Source organism: Vicugna pacos, unplaced genomic scaffold (assembly GCF_048564905.1).
Source record: "Vicugna pacos unplaced genomic scaffold, VicPac4 scaffold_16, whole genome shotgun sequence".
Taxonomy (NCBI): Eukaryota; Metazoa; Chordata; class Mammalia; order Artiodactyla; family Camelidae; genus Vicugna; species Vicugna pacos.
In genome coordinates, this window is record NW_027328737.1 from 3998567 (window position 1) to 4012784 (window position 14218).

Below are 14218 nucleotides of genomic sequence, written 5' to 3' on the forward strand. Positions count from 1 at the left end.
CATGTTTTAGGCAAATTTCAGTTAAAATTTCTAAATTTAAAATTATTTTATATATTTTCTGCATTATTTATACACTGTTCACTAATCTGTTATAAATTTGTGTACAAAAGGAAGGAGATTGGTTTTATTTAATAAACCCCAAAATTAAATTTTATAAAAAGATTTTGTTGAGATAATATTTGCAGATCACTCTATAAAAATAAGCGTCTTATATGTTTCATTTTAACTGGATGAGTGAGAAGTAAACACTGGCTGAATGTTACACTTGAGTTGCTAGGAGACCAGTCATTTTGTGATATCACAACTACTCAGGTTGAGAACCACTCTGATGGCCTAACAGTTTATCTGTGTAGGCCTGCCGAAGCAGCATTTGAAGCTGCAGTGTTCAAAATCATTCAGATTAGAAAAGTACCTGTAGAAAAAGTTATATGAAATGGCACATGTTTCTTCAGAAATTCAAGACGTGTCTCATAAAGTTGGGCCAACTGGTTAAGGAAACTCCGGTAGATTTTTATTGTGTTATCAAACATTCTCTGGGGATTTGGACTTGAGGTCTATGATTGAAAAAAATGCTTTTTAGACTTTGTCTGAAGAATCCTTGATTAAAAGGCCATGTTACATACATTGTGTCTCTGAACCAGATGAAGATAATGATTTTCATTCTCTGACATTTCCAAGAAAACTCTGGAAAATGGCTGGAAGTGACCAATATAAACCCATCTGGAGGGATGATAATGGAACTTCCATAGTGATTGATGAAGATGTCTTTAAGAAGGAAGTTTTGGAAAGAAAGGCCTCTTTCAGAATATTTGAAACTGTAAGTATGAAAAGTTTACTTAGACAGCTTAACCTTTATGGGTTTAGTAAAGTGTGGCAGAATTTATAAAGATCGGTATTTCTAGCAGACTTTCTGGCAGAAGAAAAAGAAGTCTCTGTTTTAAGCAAGGTATTCAGTAACTTTAGTTACCACTTCGTAACTTATATATAAAATTTTATTTTGTACATCAATCTATGGTAATATAAATGTAAAGCTAGATTTTGAAAATTGTAGAAAACTACTAAGGCTAAAATCCTTTATTTATTCTAAAAAATGAGGACAGTGACTTAAGCATTCACATTATAAGAAACTTTGCTTGCAACTATGAATTTTATCAGAAATCTAAATAAAGGTATTAAAGATGCTTTTCAAAAGTGGCATTCACCATTACTGCAAAAGCTTGTTTCTTAAATTTGATGAGTATACTATTTAAATGTGTATTTTCCAAATAAGGAACTTCAAAATATTGTCAGCAATGTTCATATTTTGATGATATTATCTTTGCATAGTAAATGTGAAATCAGATTTTATAGGTTAGGCTTATTATACTGATGTATTTTGGTATAAATTATTACTGAAATCTTTCAACTTTGGTTGTAGCTGCAGTTCTATCATAATCCAAATGTTAAACGAGGCTGTCCCCAGGTTTTAGTGAGAATAAAAAGAAGAGTTGTGATTAAAAGTGCCTCTCTGATATCTTCATTGGCTGAAGATTTCAACAATAAACACTATAAAGCAGTGGGTAATGTGGATAAACATAATTCTGATTTTGTGGGTGACACTAGTGGAGACAGTAAATTTTTACCTTCTGTAAATTTAAACATGCCTCTAATAAGAAAGCCCTCTACCAGCCACATAATTGGTGACACAACTACCCCGATCAGAGGTGATTTTTCTCCTCCATCATCAATATCATTTAGACCACCAGAACAAATTGCAGTGAATCAATGTGCTATTTTAAATCAGTTGATCACTGTCCACGGGCACTCTCAAAGCAGCTACATTGAAGCAAATAGCCGTGTTGTGAACTTCATTACAACTACAACTACTACTTCTCAGTACAGCATCTTTTATCCCATACAGAGGAATTATTTTGGACAGATGATGGAACCTTCTATTTTTCCAAATAGATATCACAATATATCTGCCAATGAAGGTCGTTTTTCTAAACTTCAACCAGGGAGCAACTCACGGTTTCCAGTGCCATTGATTGCTGATACATCAGCAAACTCTCTTTCAAGGCCAACTCATCAGACAACTTCAGTTTATGAACGTCATCCTAGTCACAACTGATCTACCAAAGGACTATCAGATTATTAAGGATAACAAAGATTAAAATTGATGTTGGACAAATATCTGCAATTTTATTATTTGAACAATAAACATAGATGTCTACCTCTAATTATCTTATTTTTTTAAATAGTGTTAAGAGATAAAAGGGAGACTAAGCTACAATTTAAAGATAAAAAGAGATACTTGATTGATATGATCATTTAATGGAACAATATAGTAGTTAATTTAAAAAATTTCTTGTAAGGAAGAAGAGAAAATGGAAGAATTTGGAGGAAGACTATAACATGGAGAGAGGGAAAAGTACTAAGTGGCTTCTGGTTCATCCTGGAAAGTATTAAAAGTGTTAAGTTAGGATTGGGTGGAAGGAGATAAATTCAGAAACCAGCCCAGTGATCATGGTCTCTATTATGTCATCCCTGGAATCATTAATGTCACATGATGTAGTCTCAGTTGGCACATTCAGCATGTGGTTGAATTTAAGATGAAATTTTATCTATTGTCTTCTTTGTTCTGTTCTCAAAGCATTCCAATTGTTGCTTTCATTTCCTGCCTTCAAGAGTCTACAGTATATTTTCAGTCGATACTTTATTTTGTTTTTATGTTCCATCCAAAGACAAGCTTATGTCCTCAGGGTGGCTCTTAATGCCTTTCCAACTCCACACACGAACTGAACTTAGTTTAGTCATTCCTTTATAAATCTGGCATCTGACTACCTTGGCATATCTTTATGTTTCACTGTATCTGGAGATACATCCAGGCAAACGCTTGTCAAGTATGTTAGCTGCAACCTCACCACTTTTGCTCCAGTTCATCCTTGGACTTTGGATGTCCTCCTTTTACCTACTTAGACTTTCCCAGTCTCAGTACAGAAACTACCTTCAGAAGATTTCTGTCTATCCCCCTTTCCTTGTCTAAGTGGGATACCAGCACAGTAAGCACAGCATTTGCCACAGGATGCATTTTAGTATTTAGTGAATGAAAAATACATGTTGACTTTAAGCAAAATCTACTTTCCTGAAACAACAAATCTCTCATGGTTTCCACAATATTTCGCTGTGGTCTTTACTCTTCACCACAAACTAGCTCTTTCCATAGACCATGGACTAGTCACTCAAAACAGTAAGTGGAGGTAGCTACAGGAAACAAAGTATTATTTTCTTCTTAATTCATGCCTCCTGAGGCCTAAAGCATTCCATTCCCATTTGCTGGATTTTTTCCTGACTCTTCATCACCCACCCACCCCAAAATAGCTGATTCTCTTCATCATTTTAATAACTATGTTGACTTCTAATTAATTTACTTCTTAGAATCAGAGCTTTGCCCAGAAGAGACAGTGCTAATGTAAAGTTTTAATGTAGGTTTATGCACCCCACATAACTTGTGCCCCTCCTAACCTTCACACAGGAAGTATCAAATAGGTACTAGAACCTTGGTTGAGGTGGTCATATTCAGTAACCAAATTGCAACCTAAAATGTGTGGACTAGAAGGAGGTGAGGGTGGTGGATTTAAAAATTTGTCCAACTGCATGAGTACCAATTTTCTGTAGATATTAGGAAATATAAACTATTCATGGAAGAATTTGTCTATTTCCTATTAATTTAAAATAAAAGGTGAAGGATTTATAGAATGTGAAATGCCCTGAAATGCTGGAAAAATTGTAGGCAATGTCAGGGTGTCTAAGTTTTCTGCTCATAATCATGCAGCCAGTGTCAACTGATAAGACTGGAATGGCAATATTGAGTCCTGAAAATATATCACCATTTGTGAAGAAAGCCTTTGATAATCTGGAGAAAAGGCAAATGGCCAGAGTAACCTCTTGCAACATCCCACCAATATGACCTTTTCCAGGAGAAGAAAAGAGACCACTTGCAGCAGAAGATCTGTGTCTGTACAGCAGTGGTTTTTCCTACAACAGAATCATCAAGCTTTTAAATTTGTCAGCACATCTCTGACTGTGGCTATGTTGTTGCTTACATTAGACGGCTGGGGTTCAGATGGACTGTTTCAGCAGCTATTTTCCACCTCTCTTATCAGACAGTGGGTCTTACAATGATCATCTTAACAAGGTTCTATACTGATAAGTCAAAAGCTACAGTTTACTTTTAAAATTAGATCCTAAAGAAGAATATTGTTGTTTTCTCCATCTATAGTTTTCTACCTTGGAAAAGCTAGACTATTGGCAAAAGTAGAAATGTTGTCTGGTCTTTGAAATCTATCCTCTGAGCTTTGCCCACAGAATTCTTACCTCTAAATACTACAAATCTGTCTGCCACTGTGTGTGTGTGTGAAGATGGATTGTTAAGCAGTAACTAAGTTTGTCTTAGATAGGTCATCAGTAAATTATTATTCTGCAGCTTGCAGAATTTCTGTGAAGTAATAGTTTCATTGAGCCACCAGATTTTCTTCTGATCAGTGAGAGGTAGATGATAATTCACTCAATATACTAATTGTTACCTGTTTATTGAATCCCGAGCTAATGCTAGGGCCAAGCCACTGAACCCTTGAATGGGACTGAGGCAAATATATTCTCCAGTCCCCAGAGCCCAGCACAGGACTGTGTCTCCTTTTTAATTTATGCTTATGTCTAATTTCTTTGTTCTTCTAATTCTCATAGTTGACACAACTTATTTTGGCTTTGATCACCCCTTGAATAATTTATAGAGACTGAACCACTGACTTATACCCGTTCACCTAGAATTTGTAATAACCTTTCTTTCCTTGGACTACCTGGAATAAAGTGAGCATAGTCATCATTTTGAAAGCAGTCCTCAGTCCTAATAATGCAGAACCTTTACACTTCTTTGCCCAGAACTTGAGCAAGAATCTTTGTTGTGGATGGCAGGGATTATCCTCACATCCCCTAATGCAACCATGAGAAAACACCACATTGTTATCCAAAATCAAGGCTTTGTCAGTATTGCATTCCAATTGCAAAACAGTTAAGAATTGTAGGAGTTCTGAGATTTTACCATGCTGAGATTTTTAGCAACCTAGCATGTTCATTTCTTACAGGTGCTGTCGGGAGATGAGACCATCGGTCAGAGGCAGTGAACTATATCACTCACAGCAAGAGCAGCCAGTTTTAAATTTGTATCCATTCCCTAATCTCAGATGAATACACTGAGTGAAATTTTGATACCTGCAGAAGCAGTGGGCTGTTAACATGAAGAAAGTTTAAGGCATGGTAAAACACAAATTTTATTAGTATCTTTATGTATTATTTATTAGAATCACTTATTTATTAGTATCTGTACCTACGATAAGTATATCATGACTCAGGTTTACTTGCTGCAGAAACAATTATATGAAATAACATGAGAATAATTGAATATTGACTTTCCATTTTTCTTTACACTTCAATTGAGATATAATTGGTGAGGAATATTGTGTAAGTTTAGGTGCACATGATAGTGATTTGATTTACAAGTATCATGAAATAAATATCATAGGAACTTTAGGGAGAATTCATTATCTCATTTAGATACAATATTAAAGAGATACAATTTGCCTTTTGTTGTGATGAGAAAACTAAGGGTCTACTCCCTTAACAACATTCATATATAACATAAAGCATTATTAATTTTAGTTTTCATGTTCTTATGGGGCATCCCGAAGACACATTTATTTTACGGCTGGAGATTTGTAGCTTTTGAGTTCATTAATGAAATCCTCCTTTCCCAACCCCTGCCTCTGTTAACTACAAGTCTAATTTTTTTTCTATAAGTATGCTTGTCTTTGAAGTGTACTTTTATCTATAAACTGTGTTAGTTCCTCTTACATAACGTACTGTTTGCTATTTTTAGTACATTTCAAACTGATCACCAGAATATATCTAGTTATGATATGTTGCTATTTAAAGATATTTCACAGTTATTTACTATTCCCCATACAGCACATTTCTTGCCCCTGACTCATTTAATTTGCAACTGGAAAAGTTTCTCTTAATTTTCGTCAAATGTTTCTTTTTCCTCACACCTTTTCCCTCCTTCTTGTGAACAACCTGTTTCTTTGTATATCTATATCTCCTTTTCTGTTGTGGTATGTTCATTTCTTTTAAATTCCAAATATGAATAAAATCATACAGCTTTTGTCATTCTCTTTCTGACTTATATCACTTAGCATATTACCCTCTTGGTCTATACCCAATTATTGCAAATGAAGAACTTATTCTTTTTATTGCTGTTTAATAACTCATTTTATTTTTATCTGTGTGTGTGTACATATATATAATGCTGCAGTGAATATATGTTTGAATTTATCCTTTCTCACTTGTGTTTTTATTTTCTTGGAATAAGTATCCAGATATGGAAATGTTGGATTATTTATCATTTTTAATTTTTAGATAAAACTGCATAATGTTTTCCACAGTGGCAGCACAAATTTACATTCACTCCAGCAGTGCATCAGGTTTGTTTTTCTTACATCCTCACCAACAGTTATATTAGATATCTTTTTGGTAATATTCATTCTGACAGGACTGACAGAAACTCTTATTGTGTTTTGGACTTGCATTTTTCTGATGGTTAGTGATGTTGACTAATTTCATATGCCTGATGATTACTTTTCCCCGCTGTATATTCATTTTTTGTAATGGGCTAAATGTCCATAACTGTCTGATTTCATTTTCAGGCTTTCTTTGTGTTCCATTATTTTCTTTGTTCTCTGCCACTACCATATTATTTTTATTACTGTAGCTTTGTATTATAGTTTTAAATCAGGGAAAGTGATACATCCTCTTTGTTCTTTGTCAGATATATTTGTGTTTATTGTTTGTTTTGTTTTCTTTTCTTTTTTTTGTGATTTCAACACTTTTGTGTATACATGTAAATTTTTTTATTATTTAGTGTAAATTCTGAAAATGCCCTTGGTATTTTGATATGCACTGAATATAATTAATGTATTTTCTTGGCTAGTACTGTCATTTAAACAATATTATTTTCCTCATCAATGAACACAGTATATCCTTTCATCTGTTTGCATTATCTTCAATTTCTGTTATAAATATTTTATAGTTTTCTGTGTACAGTTCTTTTACCTCCTTGTTTGGATATATTTGAAGATATTTGTTTTGCAATGTAACTGTAAATGAGACAGTTCCTTCACTTTCTCTATCTGTTAGCTTGTTGTTAGTGTGCAGAAATGCAAGATTTGTGTATGTTAATATTACATTCTGAAATTTTAACATATGCACTGATAAGTCCTAGCAGTTTTGAGGTGCCATCTATAGGATTTCTGTTTAAAGTATGTCATCTGCAAACAGATACTTTTACTCCTATTCTTAATTAGCTGTATTATATTTCCATTAATTTTGGATAGCTATGGCTAGAATTTCCAATACTATACTGAATATCAGTGGTAAGAGTTAGCATTCTCGCCTTCTTCCTGCTCTTACAGGAGATGCTTTCAGCTCTTAATCAGTGAGTGTCATGTTAGTTGAGTTCTTGTCATATATGACCTTAACTGTGTTGAGGTATGTTTCCTCATGCTCAATTTGAGGAGAAATATAATCTTTAATAGTTAATGATTTTTCAAAACATTTTATGACTCTTTTGATGTGACTATATTATTTTTATTCTTTAATTTGTTAGTGTGGTGTATCATATTGATTAATTTGTAGGTAATGAATTACTTTTATATCCCTGGATTAAAATGGACTTAATCATAATATATAATACTGTTAATGTATTTTTTGCTTTGCTAACATTTCAGTGATGATTTTCACATCAATGCTTATCAGTAGTATTTAACCTGCAATTTTTTGTGGTATTTGTTCCACTTTTACTAGTAGTGTGATAAAGAAAGGTGGGGTAGGAAGCCTTCCATCCTCTTGAAATTTTTGGAAATCTCTGAGAATTATAGGTAATAGCTCTTCTCTAAATATTTGGCAGAATTCACATGTGAAGCTGTCTAGGCCTGGAACTGTGTTTCTTGGGAAATTTTGTTTAATGACTTATTCAAATTCATTAGTGGTTATCTGTTCATATTTTCTATTTCTCATTCCATCATGGAGATTATGTCTTTCTCAGACATTGTATATTTCTTCTAGGGTTTCCATTTTATTTACATGTAATTTGTTGCATCTTCTTATGATGCTTTGTATTTCTTTGATATAAACTGTAACTTCTCATTTATTTCTGAGCTTATTAATCTGTACTCTTTTTTCTCATGAGTCTGGTTAAATTTTATCAACTTTATTTATCTTTCAAAAACCATTATTTAGTTTGATTGAATGTTTCTATTTTTAATCATTATTTTATTTATTTATGTTCTGAACTTTCAGCTGTCTTTCTTTCTACTAACAATTTTTTTCTTATTTTGCTATAACTGTTGTTTGTAAGATTATGTTATGAGAGAGAGATGTTTCTTATTTGTATAAGTGGGATTATTTTTTATAAGCATCCCTATTAATACTGCTTTTGCTATACCCCATAGACTTTGTATTTGTTGTCATTTTCTCTATCTATATTTCCTTTGATTTTTATAGCAATCCATTGTTTGTTTAATATTGTATGATTTATCCTCTGCATTTTACTATTTTTCTTATGGATTTACATTTAATAAATTTCTATTCTCACAGAATCCATATGTTTCTTCCCAAACAGGGAAAAAGTAATAAAATTTATACAAAAATAGGAAAGAACCAAATTTTCTAAAATTATCTTTGAAAAATAAAAACTGTGGATATTATCCTCCCTGAATTTATAAAGTACTAGAAAGTGACAGTAATCAAAGCATCATAATTTATCACTAAATGAGACACATAGATCAATGGAACAAAATAAAGAGTCCGAAAATAAACCCACAAACATATGGTCAATTAGTCTACAATGAAGGAGGCAAAAATATACAATGGAAATAAGGCAGTCTCTTCAACAATAGTTCTGGGAAAACTGGACAGTACATGTAAAAGTAAGACGTATGATCACTTCCTTCCATAGAATACAAAATAAGATAAAAATTGATTAATTTCCTAAATGTAAAACCTGAAAATGTACAATTTCTGACCAAAAACATGAGGAGAACTTTCTTTGAGATAAATTGTAGCAATATTTATTGGTGATCTGTCTCCTAACTAAAAAAAAAGGAAAATTATCAACAATAGTTTTAAGTTTATGTAGAAAAATTTAGATGTACTACATGATACAGGGATTCCACTTCTTGTATAAGTGTGAAGTGCAAAACCTTTTGCATAGCAAAGGAAACATTCAGCAATACTTATGACAACACACAGAATAGAAGGAAGAGTTTCAGACAATGAAACCAACAAGTTATTAATATCCATAATGTATATATAGCATATTAGAATCAATATTTAAAAAACAAAGACCCCCAACATAAAAACAGTTGAATGATCTTCATTGAAACTTTTCAAAAACAGACATGTGGATGATTTTCATGCACATAAAAAGAAACATAACTTTGCTATTAATTAGGAAATCATAAATCAAAACCAGAATGAAATATAATCTCACAGCAATCAAAATGGCTATTAACAAAAAGTCTGCAAATGACCAACATTGATAAGAATGTCGATCAAAGGGAACCCAGGTACACTGTTGGTGAAAATATAAATTGGTGAATCCACTATTATAAAAGTTTGGACAGTGCTCAGAAAACTAGAAATAGAAGCATTATATGCTGCAGGAATTCCAGTTTTATCTATAAACCTCAAAAAAAATGAAAACATTAACTTTAAAGGATACATTACCCCCAATATACTTAACATCATCATTTATAGTACCCAAGGATATATGAACATCTCAACTGCCATCAACAGATGATTTGCTAAAGTAGATGTGAGATATAGATAAAATAATAAATACTTCATCATTGTCAAATTAAAAAATAAACTTCTGCCATTTGGAACAATGTGACTGGACCAAGAGAGCATTGCACATAGGAAAATAAGTCATACAGAGGAAAACACTCTATGTTGTCACTTAAATGGGGAAAATAAAGATATAAGAGAAATAATCATAAAAAAATGAAAAGAATCACATAGATATGTGTACTGTTCCAAGCAGTGGTTTCCTGTGGGGAAAGAGAAGAAGGATGGAGAAGACAGAAATGTGTAAGCTACTAGTAGTAAATTAGAGAATCAACAGGGCTATATTTACAGCACAGAGAAATATTTAAATAATTTAATTGATATTAAAGAGATTATAGGGATATATAATAGTAAAATGTGCATGTAGGTGGGAAAAACATTGAAGAAGAGAACCCAGGAAAATCAAAATATTTTGTAGTACTATGATATTAGGGGAGGTGATTTGTTCACTTTCTTTACTGTTCTTATATTGTACTTTGTAGAATTTAAGCTTTTAATTGAAAAAGTATATACGTTAAAAGTGACATAAGTTTAAACTATTTTTGTCTCTCCCCTTAAATCTACAGTCAGTAGAGCGTTCACATCTCAACAAAAATAACAACACAAAACAATACTCCAGAATACATGTGAACAGGTGAAGTTTGGTGGGCTAAAACACACAAAGGTGGCTGGAGTGAGGGAAGAGCAGATTTGGTATCTGCAACCGTGGCCCCCTGACTAGGATAACTGAGTCCACAAGTTCAGAGAACCCAGTAGAATCAGGGTCTCAGTAGTTCACACAGCTTCCGCCCCCAACTGCACTAGTACTCATGGTCACATGTTACTGGGAGGGAGCCACAATGGAGACAGAAATTCCATCTTTCAGACACTCAGACATTCATGACACTGTCCCTACTCCCCATTCATAGTGGTGGAGACAAGATACCTTGCAACACTGGACATAGCAAAGGCACTTGCCTGATTCCAAATACCCACCTGTCTTTACACCTTTCTTCAATGTGTAAACTGAGTCTCAAGGGATATCAAATAAAAGGAAGGGTTTGCCATCCCAGTGAGAACAGTGGCATTAACTACCAGAGAAGTCTAAGAAGTGACAATGAAAGCACATATTTTATGCAGACAGTAGCGACTGGAAAGTGCCATTTTGAAATATTATCAGAGGTAACTCAGGTAAATAAAACCAAAAATTGTGCAGTATTGCAAACTACCAGAACACAAAAGCAAGGACTCCAACTCCCAATCTGTTATTTAGTGTCATCAGAGCAATAAATTTTCAAGATCATGACCAATTACAGTAAAATTATAGGGCACGCACACACACAGATACACAGACACAGACACTGACACAAACACAGTCACACACGCACATGCACCTGTGCACACACACACACACACACACAATGTCAACCTTGCAGCAAACAAACTTAAAGTCATAGTATATTGCCATATAACTAATAGAGAATCCGAATAGGTGTCGTACAGAAAGTCAATACAAAAAAAAATACTAAGAAAGTAGTTTAGTGAGCTCAAGAATAAATGAAATGATGATAAGGAATATATTACCAAAGAGACTGAAACTATAAAATAACCAATTATTGTTTGAGGACCAGTAGAACTTAATAAATGAGTTGAAAAATGCAACAGAAAGCAGTGGAAGTAGACTGTCTTTGTGGAATAGAGATTAGCAAACTCACCAATACAAAACTATAAATGATAGGAGAGGGCTGAGATACAAGATATTAAAAAGTGAGGAAATTCAACAATAGCCATCAGACTTCCCCAGAAAGTGCACATTAGAATGGAATCCTGGAGGGAGAAGAAAGTTAGAAGGCAGCTGATGGTTTATTTAAAGAAGTAATGGTTGATAAATTCCTGAACCTGTGTAAGGAACTGATACACAATTCCGTGAGCCAACAAAACACCAGTAACTTTAAGAGAAAGGGACCTCCTTCAAGATATGTCATATGAAAATTGGAAAGTCAATGACAGAGAAAAAATTTTAAACACAGCCAAATATAGTTTGATAATCTACAAAGGAACCCCATTAGGCTATCAGCAGATTTCTGAGAAGGAAACATTGGCAAATGTTAAATAAAATTACATTTTTTATTACTGAAATAAGAAATAACTAACCCAATAATACTTACACCATTATCACTTAGATATAAAGTGAAAATAATGACTTTACCAGACAAACAAAATCTGAATGTGATGAAAAAAACAAAACCAAGACACCAAATAAAAGGTGTAGAAAAGAAATCTTCTAAGAAATATAAAATGGCAAATATATGCAAAACATTGAACAAAATGCTAAGGAGAAACCACGAGAAATTTGCAACTGTTTCTTTGGGTATGTTTTTAAATGCTACTGTACTATATGGATAAAAAGAGAGAAAAATAGGAAAACAGGGGCAATAAATATAGATACTTCAAACTGGTAACTTGTTTACAACAGTAAAAGAAATAATTTGAGTCAGTAATCATAAAAAGAATAGAGTAAAAATGAAACAATATTAAAGGAAGCTTTTATCAGCTGAAAAAGGACTTAATTATACATGAGATGTTTTATTTTAATTGAAGTACAGTAGATGTACTATATTGTGTTGTTTCAGATGTACAGCATAGTTATTCTAACCACTTGGTAGATCATATTGCATTATGTATTATTACAATTATTGTAACTTACAAGTATTTTAAGCTATTGTGTTTAATTTCATGATCTATACAGATTATCAATGTTTCTTCTCTGTTTATTTATACTACTTTCTATCTGTCAATTTTCTACCATTAAATTCTCTTTCCCTTCACTTTGTTAAACATAAATTTTTTCCCATATCTTTGAGTCTGCTTAAGTCTTGTCTGTCTAATCTCTTTACCTATCCATCATTTCTCTATCTATCAATCTATCTATCAATCTATCTATCTATCTATCTATCTATCTATCTATCTATCTATATATCTATCTATTTATTTATATATTTATCTGTTTATCTATTTATCTATCATGTATTATCCATCTATTTATCTGTCATCTTTCAATAGATAGCTATAGATAGATATACACAGATATTTGTTATACTTTAGATTCCACATATAAATTATATTATATAGTTTGGTCTTAGTCTAAGTTACTTCACTAAGCACAATATTTAGTAGGTCCTTTCATGATGCTGAAATAGCATTGTATTATACTTTTTCATGGCTGAGTATTATTCCATTGTATATTTATAGAAACATCATATATTCTTAAGTCCATAGTCTACTGTGGACATTTGGTTTGCTTCCATATATTGCATAGTATAAATAGTGCTTTTGTGAACATTGGTTCTTCTCAATTTAGGTTTATTTCTCCTGATTTTTTCTTGGAGAGTTATTACTGAGTCGTATGGTAGTAAACTTTTTAGTTTTTAAACAAATCTAAATACTGTTTTCCATACAAATTCCAACAATTTACATTCCTACAAAGAGTAAATAAGATATTTGTTATCTCCACATCGTCTCCAACACTTTCTATTTGTAGAATTTTTGATAATATCCATTTGACCAGTTTTCAGTGATACCTCATTTTGATTTTGATTTGCAATTATATAATAATTAGTAATGTTGAGCAATCTTATCAGTTGCCTGTTACTCATCTGTAAGTTTTCTTTGGAAAAATATTAACTCAGGTACTCTGCTCTAGTTTTTGATTGGTTTTTCTTTTTCACCTTGAGTTGTGTAACCTAAGTCCATGTTACATCTATTAACCTACATCTATTAACCCCTGGTCGCTTGCATTGTTTGCAAATATGTTCTCCAATTACACAGGCAGTGTTTTCATTTCATTTATAGTGTCATTAGCTGTGCAGAAATTTTCAAGTTTGTTTAGGTCCCACTTGCTTTTTTCCTTTTATTTCTTTTGCATTAGGAGACTGATATAAGAAAATATTCCTATGATATACATCCAAAAGGGTATCACCTATATTCCATTCTAGCAGTTTTATAGTATCAGGCCTTTCATTTAGGTCCTTAATAAACTTGGACTTTATTTTTGTATCTGATGTCAGGGAATGCTCTCATTTCACTCTTTTACATGTAGATGTCCAGCTTTTAGTACACCATCCATTGATGAGACTGTCTTTTCTCCATTGTGTACTCTTGCCTCTTTTATCATAGATTCATTTCTCATAGGTGTGTGGAGTTATATCTAGGCTATATTTTTGTTTGATTATATCTCTGTGCCAATGCCATGCTGTTTGTATTACTTTAGCTTTGTAGTATAGTAAGGTTTCTGAGAGGG

The 14218-nt window shown here is 32.7% G+C and overlaps 1 long non-coding RNA gene across 2 annotated transcripts; it reads left to right on the forward strand.

Moving 5' to 3' along the window:
- Positions 1 to 367: 367 nt before the first annotated feature.
- LOC140692741 (uncharacterized) lies at positions 368 to 5230 on the forward strand. Of its 2 annotated transcripts, XR_012068312.1 has the most exons (3): positions 368 to 503; positions 642 to 817; positions 5124 to 5230. It is a non-coding gene; the product is annotated as an uncharacterized lncRNA (long non-coding RNA). The 2 variants fall into 2 exon arrangements; XR_012068311.1 differs by lacking the exon at positions 368 to 503 and having other exon boundaries at positions 553 to 817.
- The last annotated feature ends 8988 nt before the right edge of the window (positions 5231 to 14218 follow it).